General features: G+C 39.5%; 1 protein-coding gene and 1 pseudogene across 5 annotated transcripts in view; both read left to right on the forward strand.

Annotated features, from left to right (window-relative positions):
• Positions 1-18,868, forward strand: part of CUNH11orf49 (chromosome unknown C11orf49 homolog) — a 144,565-nt gene that overhangs the window by 81,831 nt on the left and 43,866 nt on the right. The gene's annotated exons all lie outside the window — the stretch shown is intronic.
• On the forward strand, positions 5,747-5,865 carry LOC118603154 (annotated as a pseudogene).

Genomic DNA, 18,868 nt, shown 5'->3' on the forward strand with positions numbered 1-18,868 from the left:
AGGGGAGTATTATAGAATTCCGTGGACAGATCTTAAAACCACTGCAATATAAAAAGTACTATGCACAGTGTTTAGCACACAGTAGGTACTCCATAAATAGCAGTTGTTGTTATGCTGCTATTAATATATACCTAATATATATGGTCCTTACCACAAAGCCATTGTGGGTAGGACAGGAAAAACTCATGTTTTTTCAAATTTCTGCAAAATACAAAGAAAGAAGCATCATATATCACTATATTCATTACATCTGTTTTGTAAACTAAAACAAATGGACTCCTTTTGTTCTGCATATATTGCATCAAGAGCAGTACTAGTTTCAGAAACTCTTAATAGGCATACTTAAAATGTGTAGTCAGCCTGTAAATACCAGTGATGTGGCTAATTTCAATGACAGTTAATCCAAAAATTGATTTCGCTTGTTTTTTTAAGTTTTATATTTAAATACGTAGATATTGCTCATCTGAGAATTCATCAAATTTTAACTGTGTACTATACTAGCTTCTCTTTCTGAGTGTCCTGCTCTCCTTTCCATTTAAAAATGGGCCACAGCTAAGACTGACAGGCCACAGTCTACAGTAAGGATAAGACTTGCTAGTTCACACACCTTCCCTGAGGGCAAAGAGTAATGGGAGAGAGGGAGGTAAATCAACAAACAAAAAGTATTATATCAAAGAGCTCAATTAAACTAGAGAATTGATGTTGATGTTAAAAATTTAGAAGCAAGAATTAATATAGCTAAGTCTCTGGGTAATCTAGATTTCTTCTGTTTATGTATACATTTGTATACATACAGGTACATAATGTTCATAGTCTGATGTTCATTGTAAACAAAAACATAAGAACCCTGGAACTCCAGGTGGACAGAGTAAATTTACTGGGCCACATTGGTAAGATAAGATCATTAAATTAAAGATATCGTCACGCCTTAAACTGGTGTTTTAATCTGCGTTTAAAGCTAGTGTTTTAATTTGCATTAAATTTAGACAGAATCTCAGGTTAGTGTCTTACATGGTTGAACTCTCCTTAGTATCTCACCAACATAGCAATCAAACTTCTAAGATTTCAGAACATAGTCACCAATTTGAAAGTAAGTAAAGATGGTACCTGAAGAGCCAGTGTTACTGAGTTTATGTGTCCTTGTAGGCAAGGCGGGAAGTCTCCTGAGAGTTTCACAGGGAGCCTCCTCGCTTACAAATACATAACTCTCAAGTACTGACGGTCAGGTCAGCAGCAGAAAATAAAAAGTAATGAGGGGGGTCTAAAGTGTTGCTAGCCTTAGCCACACACTGACAATTGTGATAAATGTTATCTGAAGAGTCACTAGTCAAAGGACCCAAAAACATACAATGGAGAAAAGAAAGCCTCTTTAGTAACTGGTGCTGGGAAAATTGGAAAGCCGCATGCAAAAGAATGCAGACTGCTGTCTGTCACCATACACCAAAATTAACTCAAAATGGATCAAAGACCGAAATATAAGACCTGAAACAATAAGTTGCATAGAAGAAAACATAGGTACCAAACTCATAGACCTTAGTGTAAGAGAGGATTTTATGAATTTGACCTGAAAGGCGAGGGAGATAAAGGCAAAAATAAATGAATGGGACTGTATCAAACTAAAAAGCTTCTGCAAAACAAAAGAAACCATCAACAAAACAAAAAGGCAGCCAAGTGAATGGGAGAAGATATTTGCAAACAGTGCCTCTGATAAGGGGCTAGTATCCAAAATATATAAAGAACTCATACAACTCAACAATGATAAAACAGTCCAATTAAAAAATGGGCATAGGACCTGAACAGACGCTTTTCCCGAAAAATCATAAACGACAATGAGATACCCTTTCACACCTGTTAGAATGGCTTTTATCAACAAGACAAGTTACAACACGTGTTGGAGAGCTTGTGAGTGAAAAAGGAGCCCTCACACACTGCTGGTGGGAATATAAATTGGTATAGCCACTAAGGGAAACAGTATGAAGGTTCCTCAAAAAATAGAATTACCATATGACCCAGAAATCCTATTTCTGAGTATCTACCCAAAAAATTTAAAAACGTTTATCCGTAAAGATATATGCACCCCAATGTTCATTGCATCATTATTCACAGTGGCCAAGACATGGAAACAACGAAAATGCCCTTTGATAGATGATTGGATAAAGACGCGGTACATATATACAATGGACCATTACTCAGCTATAAGAAAAGATGAAACACTGCCATTTGCAACAACATGGGTAGATTTTGAGAATATCATACTAGGTGAGAAGTAAGTCAGAAAAAGTTGAGAACCATATGATTTCACTCATACGTGGGACATAAAACTGAAAGCAACAAACAAGACAGACAAAAACTCACAGACACAGACAACAGTTTAGTGATTACCAGAGGGAAAGCGAGGAGTGGGAGGTAGAAAAGGGTTAAGGGGGTCAAATATGTGGTGACGGAAGGAGATTTGACTTGGGGCAGTGAACACACGATATAATATACAGATGATTTATTATAGAATTGTAAACATGAAACCTATATAATTTTATTAAACAATGTCACCTCAATAAATTTTAAAAAGGAAAGAACGAAGTCACTAGAGATCCTAACAGTGAAGAGAAAATCCATATACAAAACAAACAAGAGAAAACCCATATTAAAAATAAGCAAACAGTATATTAAAGTCATTTACCATGTAGGGGACAAATTAATGGTTTTATTAATCTTTTTGTTCTTTGAGGGTATCTTTCTATTTTGATCTAAGACAATAAGCAATATTTATAATGTTGAACCAGAATTAATAAGCAAAAGGTAACTTATGTTCACTATCGTCTTTTTAGTAAGCCAAAGAAGTTTATGATGCTTAAAATTTTTTTAAAAATTTAACACTTGAGTAAGCTTCATTTATTGACTTATATAGAAAGCACACAGAAGAAGGGGGTCTCTAGAGACCTCTGGAAAGATCATGTACTGATTCAGCATAATAAGGGCTGCACAGCCTGTTCTGTGAATAATAAAATAATTATAGTAAGAGCTGTCATTTAATGAATACTTCCCATGTGTCAGGAACTATGTTAAATCTTTACATGCATTATAGCAGGGGTCCCCAGCTCCTGGGCCACAGACTAACACTGGTCCATGGCCTGTTAGGAACCAAACCACACAGCAGGAGGTAAGCGGTAAGCAGTGGGGGAGCAAACAAAGCTTCATCTGTATTTGCAGCCACTCCCCAGCACCAACATCACCACCTCAGCTCCACCTCAGATCATCAGGCATTAGATTCTCGTAGGAGCACCGGTCCCTGGTGCCAAAAAGGTTGGGGACCGCTGCTGTACTATTTTGTTTTTCACGACATGTTTTTCTTGTGTTTTTCCCAACCCTCCCTGCACTCACGTGTAAACTCCACAGGGGCAGGGATTTTAGTCCCTTTTGTTTATTGCTGTATCCTCAGAACTGAGAATGTACCTGGCACATCGTAAGACTTAGTAATAAATAGATGAGTAAATGAATAAGGAGTACAAGTACAATGACTGTCATAAAAGGTGATTTAGAGAATGCCAAGGGGGCTGAGAATCTAACAGTGTACGTGTTCCAGGCTTGAGCAACAGGCTCATTTTAAGTATCGAATGGGAAAATGTAAATAAAAATTGAGTTCTAAAAACACCCAGATGAAAAAGTTGGTCAAGAAAAAGAGGCACGATAATGTGCACCTTAACAGTAAAACTACAAGAGAATGAAACTGAGTTTTGCACAAGGCAATGTGACTATCAAGAAGCTGGTTTAGCCCTAGGTTAACAGAAAAGGACAGAGGCCATAAGGAAAAGGTGATCGTTTTGCTCTGTTTATACATTCTTTCACTCACCAAGTATGTATTGAGTGCCTATTGTATGCTAGGCACTACTTTATAGATTCTTGAAGGGCATCTCATTGAATTAACCATGCAATAATAGTAGAGAGTCACAGTTTCATTTTGGAATAAAGGAAGGTAATGATCACAGAAATAAAACTATTGTGTTATTTGGATATAGTTTTGTTTTGATTGACTTCAGAATTGCTCCTTTAAAAAAATGACTCCTTTTCAGCCCATCACTCTAATTAGAGAAATAAGTTTCTGAGGGGAAATGGCTTACCCATGGCATGACCAAGACAAAGTACAGCCATCATTGCATCTTTTTCCTGAAAGAACTTTCCCATGAATGTGTTTAGTTCAGCCTAAGAGCCTTTTGTGACATTTAAAAATTGCTGGGGGCGGGGGAGGGGGGGGTGCGCAGAAAAAGAGAGAGACTGAGCTGGGTCAGTTTTTTAAAGGACGTAAGGGGTGAGTTTGTTTCAGTTGCCAGTATTAGACGAGATTTCATCTATAAACTTTGTTCTCTTGTCCAACTCCAGTTTCCGCAGGTTTCCATTTTCCTTTGCTCTCCAGTCAAAAGGAAAAATACATGATTATTAGAAATACTGGAGCAATAAATTGTTTGAGGGACTTGAAACACCTTTTTTCTCTCTTCAAAGCTTTAAATGATACTTGCTTCATTGAAGCTTACAGATCATTAAAAGCAGTCCTGCCAGGGTGATGTAATACATGTTTTAACTTCCAAAAAAAAAAAAAAAAAAATCTGCACTAAACTAATCTTTGAGTCATACAGAATTTTCTTTTTTCTGATTTTAGTGTTTTGGGGCATTCCAGCACATTTTGATCACCTGCCATATACAAAAAATTAGCCAAAAATGAATCTGGTGTCACATCTAGCAACTGTGAGTTCCTGGTCCTTTTCAAATATGTTATTTTCATTTTATTCATTGCAGAGCATCTCTCAAGGACTAGTGTTCTGGAAAAAGAGAAATAACAATGGAAGAGTAGTAGTTATACAGACACTGAGAATACTATTGCAAACCTAAATTTGTTTACATCTTCTTGGCTTCAATTTAGAGTGACTGTCAATTGACAAAGGCCAATCCATCTCCACTTTGACACTCAGTTAAGCTAAAAACATGTAACAACTAAGGATACCCTACTTCCTGGTAATTTCAGAGAGAGAAACAAGAGGGCCAGACTAATTAAAAAAAAAAAATTAGGAAGTAACATTTGTTGAATGCCTACGATGAGGTAGGCATGGTAAAAGGCACTTTTTAAAGTTATACTTCATATAGTGTCACAGTTAATCCTCATCACGATCTGCACAGTATTATTATCTCTATATTATAGACAGAAAACTGAGGCTTACAACTAATTTGTTCAGGGCTATACAATAAGTGGAAATTCTAAACTGATTCTGTTCAGCTTCAAAGTTATACCTTTTCCACTACCTCTTTCTTCCTATGCCTCTGACCAGTCCTCCTCCATGTCTTTCACAAGTTACTCTTTCTCTGTCCTTGTTTTCAATGTTATTTCCCAGTGTTCTGTACTTGGCTCATGACTTTTCTCACCACACAGTTACTGAGCAGTCTCAGTTTTTTTTTTTAAGACTTTTCCTACTACCTTAGACAAATGACTTCTAAATTTATGTTACTAGCCCCAAACTCCCCCTGACCCATACATCTAGTATCCTCACACTTCACTATGTGGATGTCTGACAGTCACCGCATTTGAACATGTCAGAGACAGAACTCCTCAGCCTTCACCCTTGAATCTGCCTCTCCTCTTTGGTTTCCCATATCAGTGCGCAGAGTTACACTCTATCATTCTAGACTCCTCCTTCCCCCCCGCCCCCACACGTTGTCAGCTAAGAAGTTTTACTGATCCTACATTCAGAATAGTTCTTGAGTCTGTGGCCATGCTACCCTGAACAAGCTCAATCCCATCTGATCTCAGAAGCTAAGCAAGGTCAATCCTGGTTAGTACTTGGATGGGAGACCACCTAGGAAGACCAAGTGCTGTAGGCGTAAAAAATAAAAGATTGTAAACTGACAAGATCCTTGCAATCTGTGAGGTCAACCAAGGGTTGCCTCGCCTAAAAAAAAAAAAAAAAAAAAAAAAACAAAACAGTTCTTCCCAGACCTTTCCTCTTGATTCCCATCATTGCTTAATTCTCACTCGAACTTTTGCAGTCTCTCCCATTCATTTTACTGTAAAGTCATGAGCTCCATTTATGAAGAAGATCTGACTATGCTGCTATTCTTCTTTTACTTAAAACAATTTAAAGGTATCTCCATCACCTATAGAATGAGTCACACAAGGCTTTCTGTGTCCTGATCTCTGCCTCTCTCTTCAGCCTCAATTCCAGCCACAACTTGCCTTAAAAACTACTCGTCATCTACACTGAACTCAAGTCCTGGTAGTTCTCCTTATCTCATGTTGTCTCTCATCAGGATGCCTTGTTTAGGCCCTGTCTGTGACACGACCACCCCATCTTTTCACCTGTATAAACTCCCACTGCAGCATTCATCTCAGGTAACACCTTCTCCAGAACACCTTTCCTCAGCAGTCCTCTACCTCAACCCACCAAGTGGGCTAAACCTTGTCTTTATATTTCTAAAGCTCCCTGTCATTACATTATCCACATATTTTGAAATCAGTTTGTCTTCTCTATTAAACTTTTAGTCCTTTAAGCACAGAACCCATGCTTTATTGAATTCTATTATCCTAAGTGCCTAGACCAGTCCCTGGTACAGAGAGGGCTCTTAAAAACTGTTTAACCTTCACAAAACTACAGCACGTTATCTTTCAAAAACAAACTTCTATATCAGGGGCTCAAACCAGACCATTCTCTATGTGAATTAAATCTGACAACTATTAAAATACAGGGACATCAACCACAAAATAGAACAACTCAATAAAAAAATCCTAAAGAACTTGAATAGACATTTCTCCAAAGAAAATATACAAATGACCAGTAAGCCATGATGAAATGACAAATGCAGTGAAAAGATGCTCAACACCACTAATCATTGGAGAAATGCAAATCAAAACTGCAGTGAGATACCACCTCACACCTATTAGGATGGCTACTATTAAAATAATAATAACAAATATTGGCAAGGATGTGGAGAAACTAGAATCCTTGTATACTATCATTGGAAATGTAAAATGGTACAGCCACCATGGCAAACAATATGGTGGTTCTTCATAAAATTAAATATAGAATTATAATATTCAGCAATCCCACCTCTGGGTCTATATTCAAAAGAATTGAAAGCAGGGACTCAAAGAAATATTTGTGCACCCATGTTCATAGAAGCATTATTCACAGTAGCTAAAATGTGGAAGCAACCCAAGTGATTATTTTTTTATTGTAGTAAGTACACATAATAAATTTGCCAGTTTAACCATGGATAAGTGTACAATTAAGTGGTGTTACATACATTCACAGTGTTGTGCAACCATCACTGCTATCCATTTCTAGAACTTTTTCATCATCTGAAATTAAAACTTAGTACTCTGTTAAACAATAACTCCTCATTTCTCACTACCCCACCCCCAGCTCCTGGTAACCTCTATTCTACTTTCTGTCTCTATGAATTTGTCTATTCTAGGTACATTATAAATGTGGACAGATAATTGATTTTTAACGAAAGTTTAATTGCTTTCTTGCCTAGAGGCATGAGTCTGGGCGAAGGGGAGCAAACATTAATTGGGTACCTTAACTTAACAAGCAAGGTCACATTCAGATTTACTGGGTTTATCTCAAGCAATAGAAAATTGTATTTATAAACTTTGGTTTCATGGAATCATAAAGGTTTCTTTTATCCCAGTTATTTTTATCATGACCTTATATATGTGTTCATCATAAAGTCTACTCATTCAAAATAGTTACTGATTAGCTGGTAATATGCAATCTGATTTTCTCATAAAAATTAATAAGCATCTTTTTTTGTATGTACAAAAGTTATTTTTATTATTTTTAATTTTTTTTATTTTTCAATTACAGCTGGCATATATTATATTAGTTTCAGGTGTACAACATAGTGATTAGACATTTATATAACTTACGAAGTGATCACCCCAATGAGTCTAGTACCCACCTGACATCATACATTGTTATTACAATATTATTGGCTGTATTCCCTATGCCGTACTTTCCATCCCTGTGACTGTTTTTATAACTGGAAATTTGTACATAATCATCTTTTGAAAAATCTCTTTTCAGTTATATCATTCTAAGGTTTTTATGCAATATCAAGGTTTAGCAGAAAAAAAAGATTACTATTAAAATGGTTCCAAAATTCAAAAACAGAGGAATTAGGGCTTTATAGTTTCTTTTCATAAAAGATGTCTATACTTCAAGCCATCGCAGAATTGAAATTTCAAATCATCCTGTCCACAACATTTAGACACCCCAACGAGGCAAGGGACTTCTTCAGCGTGCAGCATACTGCTCGGAGGAGAAAATCTCTTCATCTTGGCTAGAGCAGATACTTCAGACTTTTGTGCTGAGGTCCAGGAAAGATCCACTACTTGGAATATAGAGCAAAGAAAATGACTATTTTGTCTATTTTAACCATATTCCTCAAACTTTTCAAGCCAACTATCTGTGACATACTCACTACCTTTACTTCCTGAGAGTGTAAGTCTGACCCATCAATAATGTAGTATGACAGCACCAAATTCTGTGTTTTGTACAAAAATGTGGAACAAGTAGTACTACATGTTACTTACTTAAACCTTGCATTGTAAAATTGTATTTGATATCGGTTCCCCTGAGGTTGGACCACTGTATTGTGATAAACCATTGGTCTACTAGGTCTTCCTACTCATTCCTGTTCTCCATTTAAAAACGAAGAAGTATTCTAGCATCCAATTCTCAAACCTCTAAGGGCTCTTCTGATAACCTACATCAATCAGATGTTGACCCCTGGATTCTATAATTCTCTTTGTTACAGACCTTCTTTGTAACTTTGAACAAATAATTTATCTTAAACACTTAACTTTCCACACCACTGTTCACTGAGCATAAAACCAGGGTAATAATACCACCTCTAGAAAAAAGGATTCATGATTTAGTGAGTCTGTTTCCTTACTTATATGGGGATAGGAAAATGCCTTCTTACTCTTCCTTCTGAATTCTCCCTTTGGGTTTCTGGCCCAAATGAAGAATTGCTCCTCTTGCCAGCATCCGTGGTGGCTGCCAAGAGGAACTTGACTGCACTGCCTTTAAAGTGGTGGAGCACAGCCTTTACCGGCATGCTTGGAGGATCTGGCACCCTGGAGAACCCCAGGAGGCCACACCCACACCCTCTTTGGGAGGTTCTTTTCCTAAAGTTGTAGTGGGACTTGCATCAATATGCAGAGGAGACATCTTTCCTACAAAAAGCTTCCTTTTCCTCCCACAGTTATGGGGAAGGTGGTGAGGGGGAAGTAGGAACTGGGTATAATATTGGCAGATGTTTTGAGTGCTCCAGATAAAAATGTTTGATAAATAGTCTTGTTTTTATTGCCTTACTATACTGCTCGTTGGGGAATTGTGTTTTCTTTGGTCACTTGCCAATGAAAAAGGTTAGCGTTTTCCTGAATGTAGGAATGTTTCTTTAACTAGTTATGTTGATGTAGAACAAGATAGATAACTGCTGCTGAAATTAACAAATCAAGATTGGATCATGGCGATGCTCATTTCTGCTCAGTCCCCTTTCCAGTTCAGTGACAGCTGCTGCAACCAATATGAACAAGATTTGGGTGGGGCTGTCTTTTCTCACCTAGTCGGAGTTGGAGTATTTTTAATTTAGTTCCTTCGCTCTGATATCCAAGACTTTAAAGGATTTGCTCTCTGTCGCCTTCCCCCAATTTGTTCCTGTTTTGTGGCATCCAGTCGGAAATGATTTCTCATTTAAATGCCTCATGTAAAAGAAGGGTCACTTTTTAAATTTCTATACCTTGTATCCTCTAGTTTCTAATTTAGTCCAATGTAGTTATAGTTTCATTTTCTTTGAGGCTAAATGTGTTTTTTTGTTGTTTTGTTTTTTGGTTGGTTTTTTTTTTTTTTTTTTTTTTTTTTGGCCCTCTCTCAAATTTCTTTCCCGGTTCACAGCAAAAGAAGCAGCTAGCATAACTTTTCTGAATCAGAAGCTGGTAGAACTAAATGTGTGTAGCACTTTGATCTTTGCCTTAATGTGTTTGTATTGATCTAGGGTGTATCTTTTGGCTCTGGGCATTCAAAATTAAAGTTAAAGCCTTTAACCCATCTCTTAAAACAAAAAGGAAACAAACTCTATTGCAGTGTGAAGGACCGAGGTCACACATGAGGGTTAATTTATTAGAGCTGACGTATTTTAATGTCATACTGGGTTCCTAAGCAATACTGTAGAATGTCCTTCCCTGAAGCTCTTTGTTTTGTTTTTAATAGAATAGAGAGTCTGGCTATGAGGAATGAATTATGTACACTTCTGCTTGAAAGCATGGGATGGACAAGTTATTGCTTGAAGTCACTTACCCTTTAGAACAAATAAGTTGTATTTAGCTCTGAGAGAATTTTAACACTGGCTTATTTGGGAGAATTAAATGAGCCTGAGGCTAGTTTATGGAGAAGAGCCCTTCTAGATAGTATTTTTTATTCTTTGCCAACCCCTAATTCCCACTCACTTATGGTAAGTTTCAAGTATGGACAGTTCTAAGATGTGGTCAGTTCCCATGACTGCTAAATAAAATACGAATTTCTCACGTTACTTGAAAGACTATATGTGGGAGGTCTTGATTTGGTCTTTGCATCTTCTGACGAGTACATCATGGTTTAATAAGTCTCTTCCAAACTCCACAAAGATGGTGATGTTCATCTTAGAAAAGAAAAAAAATCGCGTACCTCCCTATACTGTGTTCTATGCTACCTAAGCCATTTACTTATGAAACTAACCTTTGACAATAGCCTGAGTTCTCTTCCTTTCCCCTCAGTCAGTTCTTATCTGTTAGTGCCTTCTTTGGCTTTTCTACTGTCAGATGAAGAAAAGTTGTTGGAGGCAGAACAACCTTTATAAACTTTTCTGTAGCTGGATACCAAGATCCTAGATTAATGTAGGAAACAGAAGATATAAGGTCTAGAAATCCTCAGAGTGACCTTATATGACAGATAAGATATTTATATGAAGAAACATCAGCCCCTGTGACCTAAATTAAGCTCCCTAATCTCTCAATGTCATTATTTCTCTGCTTGTAAAAGGGTAATAGCAATACCAATCGCTATCTTCCTCTGGAGTTTGGGAGAAATTTAATGAGATAATGAACTTAATTTTCTTACAAGGGAATATATTGTTGATTTTTAGCAGAGTGAACTATTTGGGGGTCCCTCAGGGACCTGACCCTCTATTACCTTTTCTACCACTCAAATAGAACTATTGTAGACAGCTAACCCACTGCCAAAAAAGTAAGCCATTTATTCAGCAGATAGATCAGGTCCAGTGTGAAAAAAACGGATTTTGATCTTTTCTTTGGAAGAGCTATCCCTAGAAAGGCACAAAGATGTCCTTTTTTTCTTTTATAAAAAATCAGAACAGACGTGTAATTGTGTTTGATGGCTCACTTTGAGAGAATGTTAGGTTCAATCCTGGAACACGTTAAATCAGATGATATACTTTTTAAAAGTCTCTAGAAAATGCATTCTAAATGAGAGTAATATTGCCCCCAAGGAGGCAAATATTGTTTCTTTGAGAGGCAAAACAAAATTAGATATTTACAAGCTTCCTGGCCCTCCAGTACACACACACTTACACACACACACACACACACACACACGCACATGCACACACACATCTATGTATATATTCAGTATATCTAGTGTATTAAAAGTTCATGGAGGGGTGGACACTTAGAAAAAAATATCTAAAAATTAAAGAAAAAAAAGGTTGAGAAAACTGCTGTAGTCTAGAACAAGCATATGGTTGTCAATTACTCTTCCAGACATGTTTGTCCCTAAGCATAGGTAAGCTGCAGATTGTCAAATCAAATGCAGATTGCTATTGGTTCCTTCCGACGAACAGGAACTGAGTTCATAGAAAACTTGAAAGAAATGAAATTCATACCCTAAGGGATGATGATCTCAGAGAAACAAACATAAAATCTACCGGTTAGAACCAATACTTTGTACTTAAATAAATGTGGTTAAATCTTTAAGGTAAGAGATTCCTTTTTTCTCCTGCCTATTTAGCCTTTACAGAAAGGCACATCAAGGGTAGAATGATCTTCAAAGTACTTCAGGGAAAAAGCCAGATTGGGAGAAAGGAGAGGGTGTGGACCCCACAGGCAAGAAGGGAATAATGATCTAAATAGTAATGTAAAGTGCAAAGCAGCAAAGACAAGAAATACAGTGGGAATTGGCACTGAAGTATTTAAGAAATTTTAAGTTTGATGTTGTTGCTGATATTAATAGGCATTTGTATATCCAAAGTATTTTTCCTTCCATCCCCCTCATATGTCATATAGTTTTTTCATACCTTTTGAATGGATGTGATGACCCAAAATTGACTTGCTGTGTGCTATGGAATTTGGAAGAGGCCCTGTGTGATGTTAGCCCTAAAGCAATAGAATGGCCTTATTTTTTTTAAAAAAAAATATTTTTCCCCAGTCTCTGATCCTTACTTGCTTAATCTTTCTATGTTTTGATACACATCACCATAACTCAGAAGAGAGGCAGTGATTATTCCTCTCTGCTACCCATTTCACAGTGGTGCTCTCAACACTGAGTATTCTTTCTCTAAGTCAGGCATTTGCGAAGCATTAGTTGCTGTGGGCATTTAACTTTCTTACAGTCTCCTGTTTATTGATTTCTTAAAATTATAAAAGAAAATGAAGTGAATTGGAGAAAGACCTTCAAGCCCCCTGATCTCCACTCCTACCCTAATTTCAAAATCTAACATATTGTCCTTCTAGTAGTTCTTAAGATCCCCGCCCTTCAACTTCTCTTTGTTACCCACTGGGTGGGTGTAACCAAACCCCAGTCACACTGTGGCCCCAGCAGCTGGGCTGCTCTCTCTCCCCCATCACATTGCAGACATTCTTTTCACATCATTTTGTCCCCTCTGCTGCATTCCCTCCATTTGGCATCATTCCCTCCACACAACCTTCAGTTTCAAGGGACAGGAGTTTGCCAAGGAGATGCTGGCAGAAAGGGTCCAGTTCTTTCCTTTCTCTCTGAAGAGCCCAGTGTCACTCATTAGCATATGAGAAGAATGGTTGTAAATAAACATCAAATGAGGTTAAGGAGCTGCAGCTCATCAATATTAATGAAGTCCACCTCACAGCCTTGGAGCGAGGTACTGATGGCTCTAATCACAAGAAGCTGTTTCATAAAGCCTCCAGTTACAAGACAGGAAGGGTTAGATTCGGCCGGTTGGAATGTTTGTCGTTTTACAACCCCAGGAATGCTTCAGAGAAAGGCTGTCTGATACCAGATCTGTGTTTGCAAGGCCTCTCTTGTGTTCAGATTACATCTGTTTGTCTCAACAGGTGGAAGGCTAGAGGAAGAAGGCTGTATCTGCTAAGCACACTCTGGGGTGGGAACACTCCAGGTCAGTCTGCAGTTCCCAAGTCAAAAATGAGGTTCCAGAGTACTAGGAATTGGTCTCTTTGCGCCTTTCATCATTAACCCCATGGAACTCAAACTCTTGTTTCCAGTACACTGATGGAAGATCTAGAGACCTTCTAAGCCCAGCCTAATAAAGGGATGAAGAAATTCCTGTTTCCTCATGTGCCAACTACCAGTAAGGCCCCTTCTCAGAACGTGTTTGATTCCTGTGCCTTTAATTAGAAGATTCAAAGGATAATAAGTACAGCTATTATTTATTGAACACTTACTATGTCCTAAGCACTGCGCTCAACATTTTTGATATGTTATATAATTCTCACACTAAGCTTGTGAAGATGATTCTCATTTCACAAGTGAGGAAAGTGAAGCTCACAGAGTTTATTTATGTAATGTGTGTAAGATCACATATGCAGCAAGTGACAGATCTAGATCTAACTCAGCGGTCCATGCTCTTAATCACCGCCCTCTCTGGCATCACAGAGTCAGTCGTGTAAAGTATGTGAGCTTTTGTGCGTTTCTTCTCTTTTGTAAGAAGTGTGCCCTTTCTTCTGCAGCTCAGGAGACCAAATAGTTCTCTGAAAGTAGAATCGGAAGATTTTTGAATTAATTTTTTAAAAATCAAAGCCTTTGAAATTACTTTAGAAAGGAAACTTTCACTAGATGTGTTTTTCTTTGTATATATATAAATTTGGGGCAGTGGGATGTGTGCTATGAGTGTGTGTGTGTGGCAGGGGATGAAGGGTGGCAGTGACACTGATTTACCCACTTCCTCAGGCCAGTTCTTTTTATCGTGAAGCACACACCTTGCGTGGGGTCAGTGATTGTGGAGCACAAAGAAGCCGCCTGGCCCTCCTGGCTGATTTGAGTCTATGATCCTAGCCTCAATTACGCTGTTTCAACAATTGAACCCTGGTTTATTGCCTAAAGTTCATACTATCAACTTCTTTATCTCTGATTTCTTTGGAGCCCCCAAGGAGAACCTCATGCTTCATCAAATGGTCGTTATCACAAAAGGTACACCTGACTGTTTTTAAAGCAACTCTAGTGAAAGGATCTGAGACTGAAACAGCCACTTATCTTTCCTCTCCTTTCCTCCTCGAGAGCTCAGGGACTTTACTTGGTAATTTTTACTTAGGCAAAATGCCCAGGAATGTTTCCACGGAATGGCACCCAAAGCCCACCCATGCAGGAGTCCTTCCTGCCACCAAGTAACCAAGACCGGGAAGCAATTGAAACTGGCCCTTCCTTTCCCAGGCCTGTGGCTGTCAACTTGGCTCAGAAAGAGGCAGACTGATGACTTTGTCTCCTCACCCAGTCACACTACCACACAGTTCTCATTTGAGCTTGAAGTCACATGGTTATGCTGCTTATGGCCAAACAAGGATGCGCTGTTTCCAGTTCTTTGCACCCTGGGTTTGGCCTGGGCATCCTTGGTTGAAACTATCGGGGCCCCCAACCCCTGAAGCTTTTCCGGGGACAAATTGCATGCAGTGGTGGAGAGGAGGAGCTGAGCTGTGTGTGCAGTGAAGCAGTGGATGGTGTGCAGTCGGGATGTTTGCGAGAGCCAAGGGGTTAGTTCATAGCTGCTTTGTATACTCAGGCACACCAGAAAACTCAGATTAATAGGCTGTTTATTCTTCAGCATGTTCCTTGAATCAAAGGCTCTGGATGGTATTATTAAAGAGTGTTTGTGAGAGCGCCCTGGAACACTCCTCCTGGGCTCCGCTCACTGAAGAGGAACAATTTGAGTCCTTTCATTTCCTGGGCAGCATCCCTCACGCTTATTGCTCACTGTAGTGTAAAGGTCTGCAGAACCTTTGTTAGAAATAGAATCTTTTGTTCTGTCTTTCTGAAGTCCCGTTACCTACAGCACCTTGGTCTGTTGAGTCTAATTATTTAATGTTTTTGTCTTCAAGCTACCTGAACCTGATGAATGCAGTCCACTCTACCCCAGGGAGTTTTTCTGTTTAGGGTTTTTGAGGGATTTTTTTGGTTTTGTTGGCTCTATTTGGCACTAGTTGTCTGTCTAGGCAGTATTGTCATCTAGATTTTTCATGGATTTTTGCCAGGAGGATAGGGAACATCCACCTGAACCCTATTTTGTGAAGCAAATGAAGTCTTTTTTTGGCTATTAGAAGATTCCCCTAAATTGTAATTTTAAAACTATAATGTAACCATCAAACCTTAGGATTGAACGTTGGAGTCTATTGAATTGTGGAAGAATTATTTCCTCCACTATCACCCCCTGAAGTAAAGATTTATATTGGAGAGGGCCAAAAAATTAGGGGGAAACTGCTTCTCCACCCCCTCTCCCAGCTCCCTTTCAGCAGCAGCATGTGATTGTCAACTATACCATGTTCTCGCTGGCAGTTAATGTTTCCTGTGGCCTGGAAAATATTGTGTTTTGGGCCTTCCACAACTTCTGTACACGCACATACACACACAACACACAACCACACCCCTCATGGGCTTGCCTTTAACACAGAGGCATCCAGTGTATTACAAAGGTGCTCAAAGCTCACCAGTCACTATAGACACTGCAAACACTCGGCACCTTACAGGCACCCATATTTATCAGACAAATGCAGTACAAATCATAAGCAATAGTTTTGAATCTGGCACAACCCTTCATTACCGCAGCCAGAGGCCAGAACATGAAATTGAGGTCATATATCTGGGGTTAGAACTCTAGAAACCATCTGGTATCCCATAGCCCAGGGTTTCCCCAGGGAGGTGCACCATGGAGCAAAGGGAGTCCTGTCATCCAGAAGATACTGTCCCCTCACGTCCCTCCAAAACCAGCACAGCTGTGTGGACGAGGACTATCTGCCATATATATACTGAGACCAAGATATATATACACACCCTGGCGTTCCGCCGGATTCCTTCCATGAAGTCCATCTGTTTATCCACTTCCAAATCCCAGAAGGCAGTCACCAAAAAGTAAATAGTGAGCAGGGACAGGGTTTTTTTCTTTCTTTCTAGATAAACATGTTCCAATGAACAAAACAGATTTTGCAAACACATTCCATCTAGTAAATCTTACCTAACAGCTGTGCGAGGAAGGTTTGGAGCAAAGAAGGATGAGGCGTGAGGGGGTGGGGGGAGTCTTAGGACTCGATTAGGAGAATTAGAAAGTTCAGAAATCTACAAGGCCTGGGCAGTTAGATGGAAATGTGCTTCTTTCCTTCATTCTGTCCCCCCATTCCAAACCTGGATCTGCGGTGGGCTTGCCAAAGACAAAGGCCTGGCTGCAGATACCAGCTTCTTCAGCTGCAAAACCAATCTATCACAACTTTAGGGGCCATGTCCTGCATTTCTGACTGAACCCTCTTCCTGCCCTACTGGTCCTGCTCTCCCCCACTCCTGCTGTAAAGCTCCTCTGGAATCAGACAGTGGAATATTGCCCCATCAGCCCTGCTAGGCTTCACATCTAGCCCTCTGGCTGGGACAGTGAAGGACTGAGTATAGATCAAGAACATGGATTCTGAAGATTGGGGACAAGCACAAGAAATCGACCTTATGCCTCAGAGGCAGCTGGATATTTGTGTGTCTCTGTTCGATGTCAAACTGGCTCACTATTGAGGAGTTGTTTTGTTTTGTTTTTTAATGTTCTCCTCACTCCTCATTTGCGGGTCAGATGCTTTGGATAATCCAGTGGAATTCTCTCTGCTGGACTGCTGGTTGCTGCCAGACACAGAGTGCTAAATCCTGTCAGTTGGTGACTTGAAATGATGATGTGTGGAACAGTGCTCCAGTTTGGACATCCTGCGCTCATTTGCACAGACTGCTTTGCCAATTAACCACAGTAGTGAATTGTGGCGACAAAGAGGGGACAAGCAGTTTCTGCAGCCTTTGCCTTATCTCCACTCTGAGATCAGAGTACCTGCTCATTCTCCCACCCACCCCTCTTCCCCAACGTCAATATGTGTCTCAAGTAATCTGTAAGCCTTAGAATTCTGGTCTGTTCAATATTGTTCCTTTCTCAGGCCTCATAGAGCAATTTCTCTAACAGAGTGTAACATGCCAGAGACAAGAAAGAGCATTTATGTACAGAATAGGCAAGTGGAAAGCAAAGCACTTGCTGCTCGTTCCCTTCTTCAGTCTTTGCATCCGCCGTTCTCTCTCTCCCCAGATCACATGCCTCTCTCCTTCTCATCTGGTTAGGTCTCAGCTCAAAAGATACCTTCTCCAAAAGGATATCCTTGACCACCCCGCCTTGTAATGTCACCCAATCTCAGTCACTCCATCTCACACCATCCTGTTTTATGTATAGCATTGCCTGATTACTTTCTATAAGTATTTTATTTATTTGTCTACTTATTGGTTATCTCTCTCCCCACACGCACATACTAGAATTTGAATTCCATGAAAATAGGGATTTTGTCTATCATAGCTACTGCTATTGCCACAGAACCTAGCATAGCCTCTTAATATTTGGCACTTAATATTTATTAACTGAATAAATAGGTAGGGCTGTAGCAATTAAGAACTTCCAAAGCAAATATATGTTTATTATCAGGAGATAGTAAAGGCAGACAAATAGTTTGAGGAATGGAATAAAAATACAAGGTTTCTCATACTGATTTTTTATAATGTTTTTAATTACAAATTGAATGTGTTGAGTCAAAGATCACATAAATTGAGTCACTCTTCATTTCTTCTGATTCAGAATAAACTGCTCCTTGTTGAGTAGGTTAAGTCAGGGTCATGAGGACCAAGTACTGCACTCTTCCTTTGCAAGCCAGCATAATTGAGGCCACAGAGGATGCCCAATTCCAGATCTCCACTGGACAGTGCTTTCTTTGCTTTCCCCAGAGCAAGTGCCAGAGGAAACTGGCTCAACAATTTAAGGCAGTATAAAGTCCAGCCTGGGTGTCTTCATCCGGGCTTTATTTATTACATTCTTGCCTGCCTTCCGTTCCCAAAGAGACCACATTCCTCTCCGCAGCTCAGGGTCCCTGCAGCTCTTTCCATGGCGAGAACCGTGGAGGGTGGGTGGGTGTGTCTTATATCTGACCTGCCCAGTTGTGACACAGTATGACTGAGAGAACTTGTCCTTTTGGCCGGGCAGACACATGGCACTCATCTCCTCAGAAGTCCTTCACCCGAACAAGAAGTGGTAGCTTCTCAGAAGTTATCCTTTGTCTTGTTGGGGCAAGATCAGTGCCTAGTGTCAAGAGAGAGATATTAAAGATTAAAGAGCCTCCACCAGGAAAGGGGATAGTTTTGCCTGAATCTCTTAATTTGTTTTTCCCCCCCGTACAAGTGCATTCATGTTGCTGGGCTCCCGGGCTTACTCCCCAGCAGTTTGTAGTCATTATTCTCATGACTTGTGGTCTCATTGATATTAGAATGTGTTTCAACAGCTGTAGGTGATGCTTCCACGCTCCACTGCTTTTTCTCTTATGTTGCTAACAACTCTTCTGTTGGTTTCAGCC

The sequence above is a fragment of the Rousettus aegyptiacus genome, unplaced genomic scaffold (genome assembly GCF_014176215.1).
Source record: "Rousettus aegyptiacus isolate mRouAeg1 unplaced genomic scaffold, mRouAeg1.p scaffold_m13_p_5, whole genome shotgun sequence".
NCBI classification, from domain to species: Eukaryota; Metazoa; Chordata; class Mammalia; order Chiroptera; family Pteropodidae; genus Rousettus; species Rousettus aegyptiacus.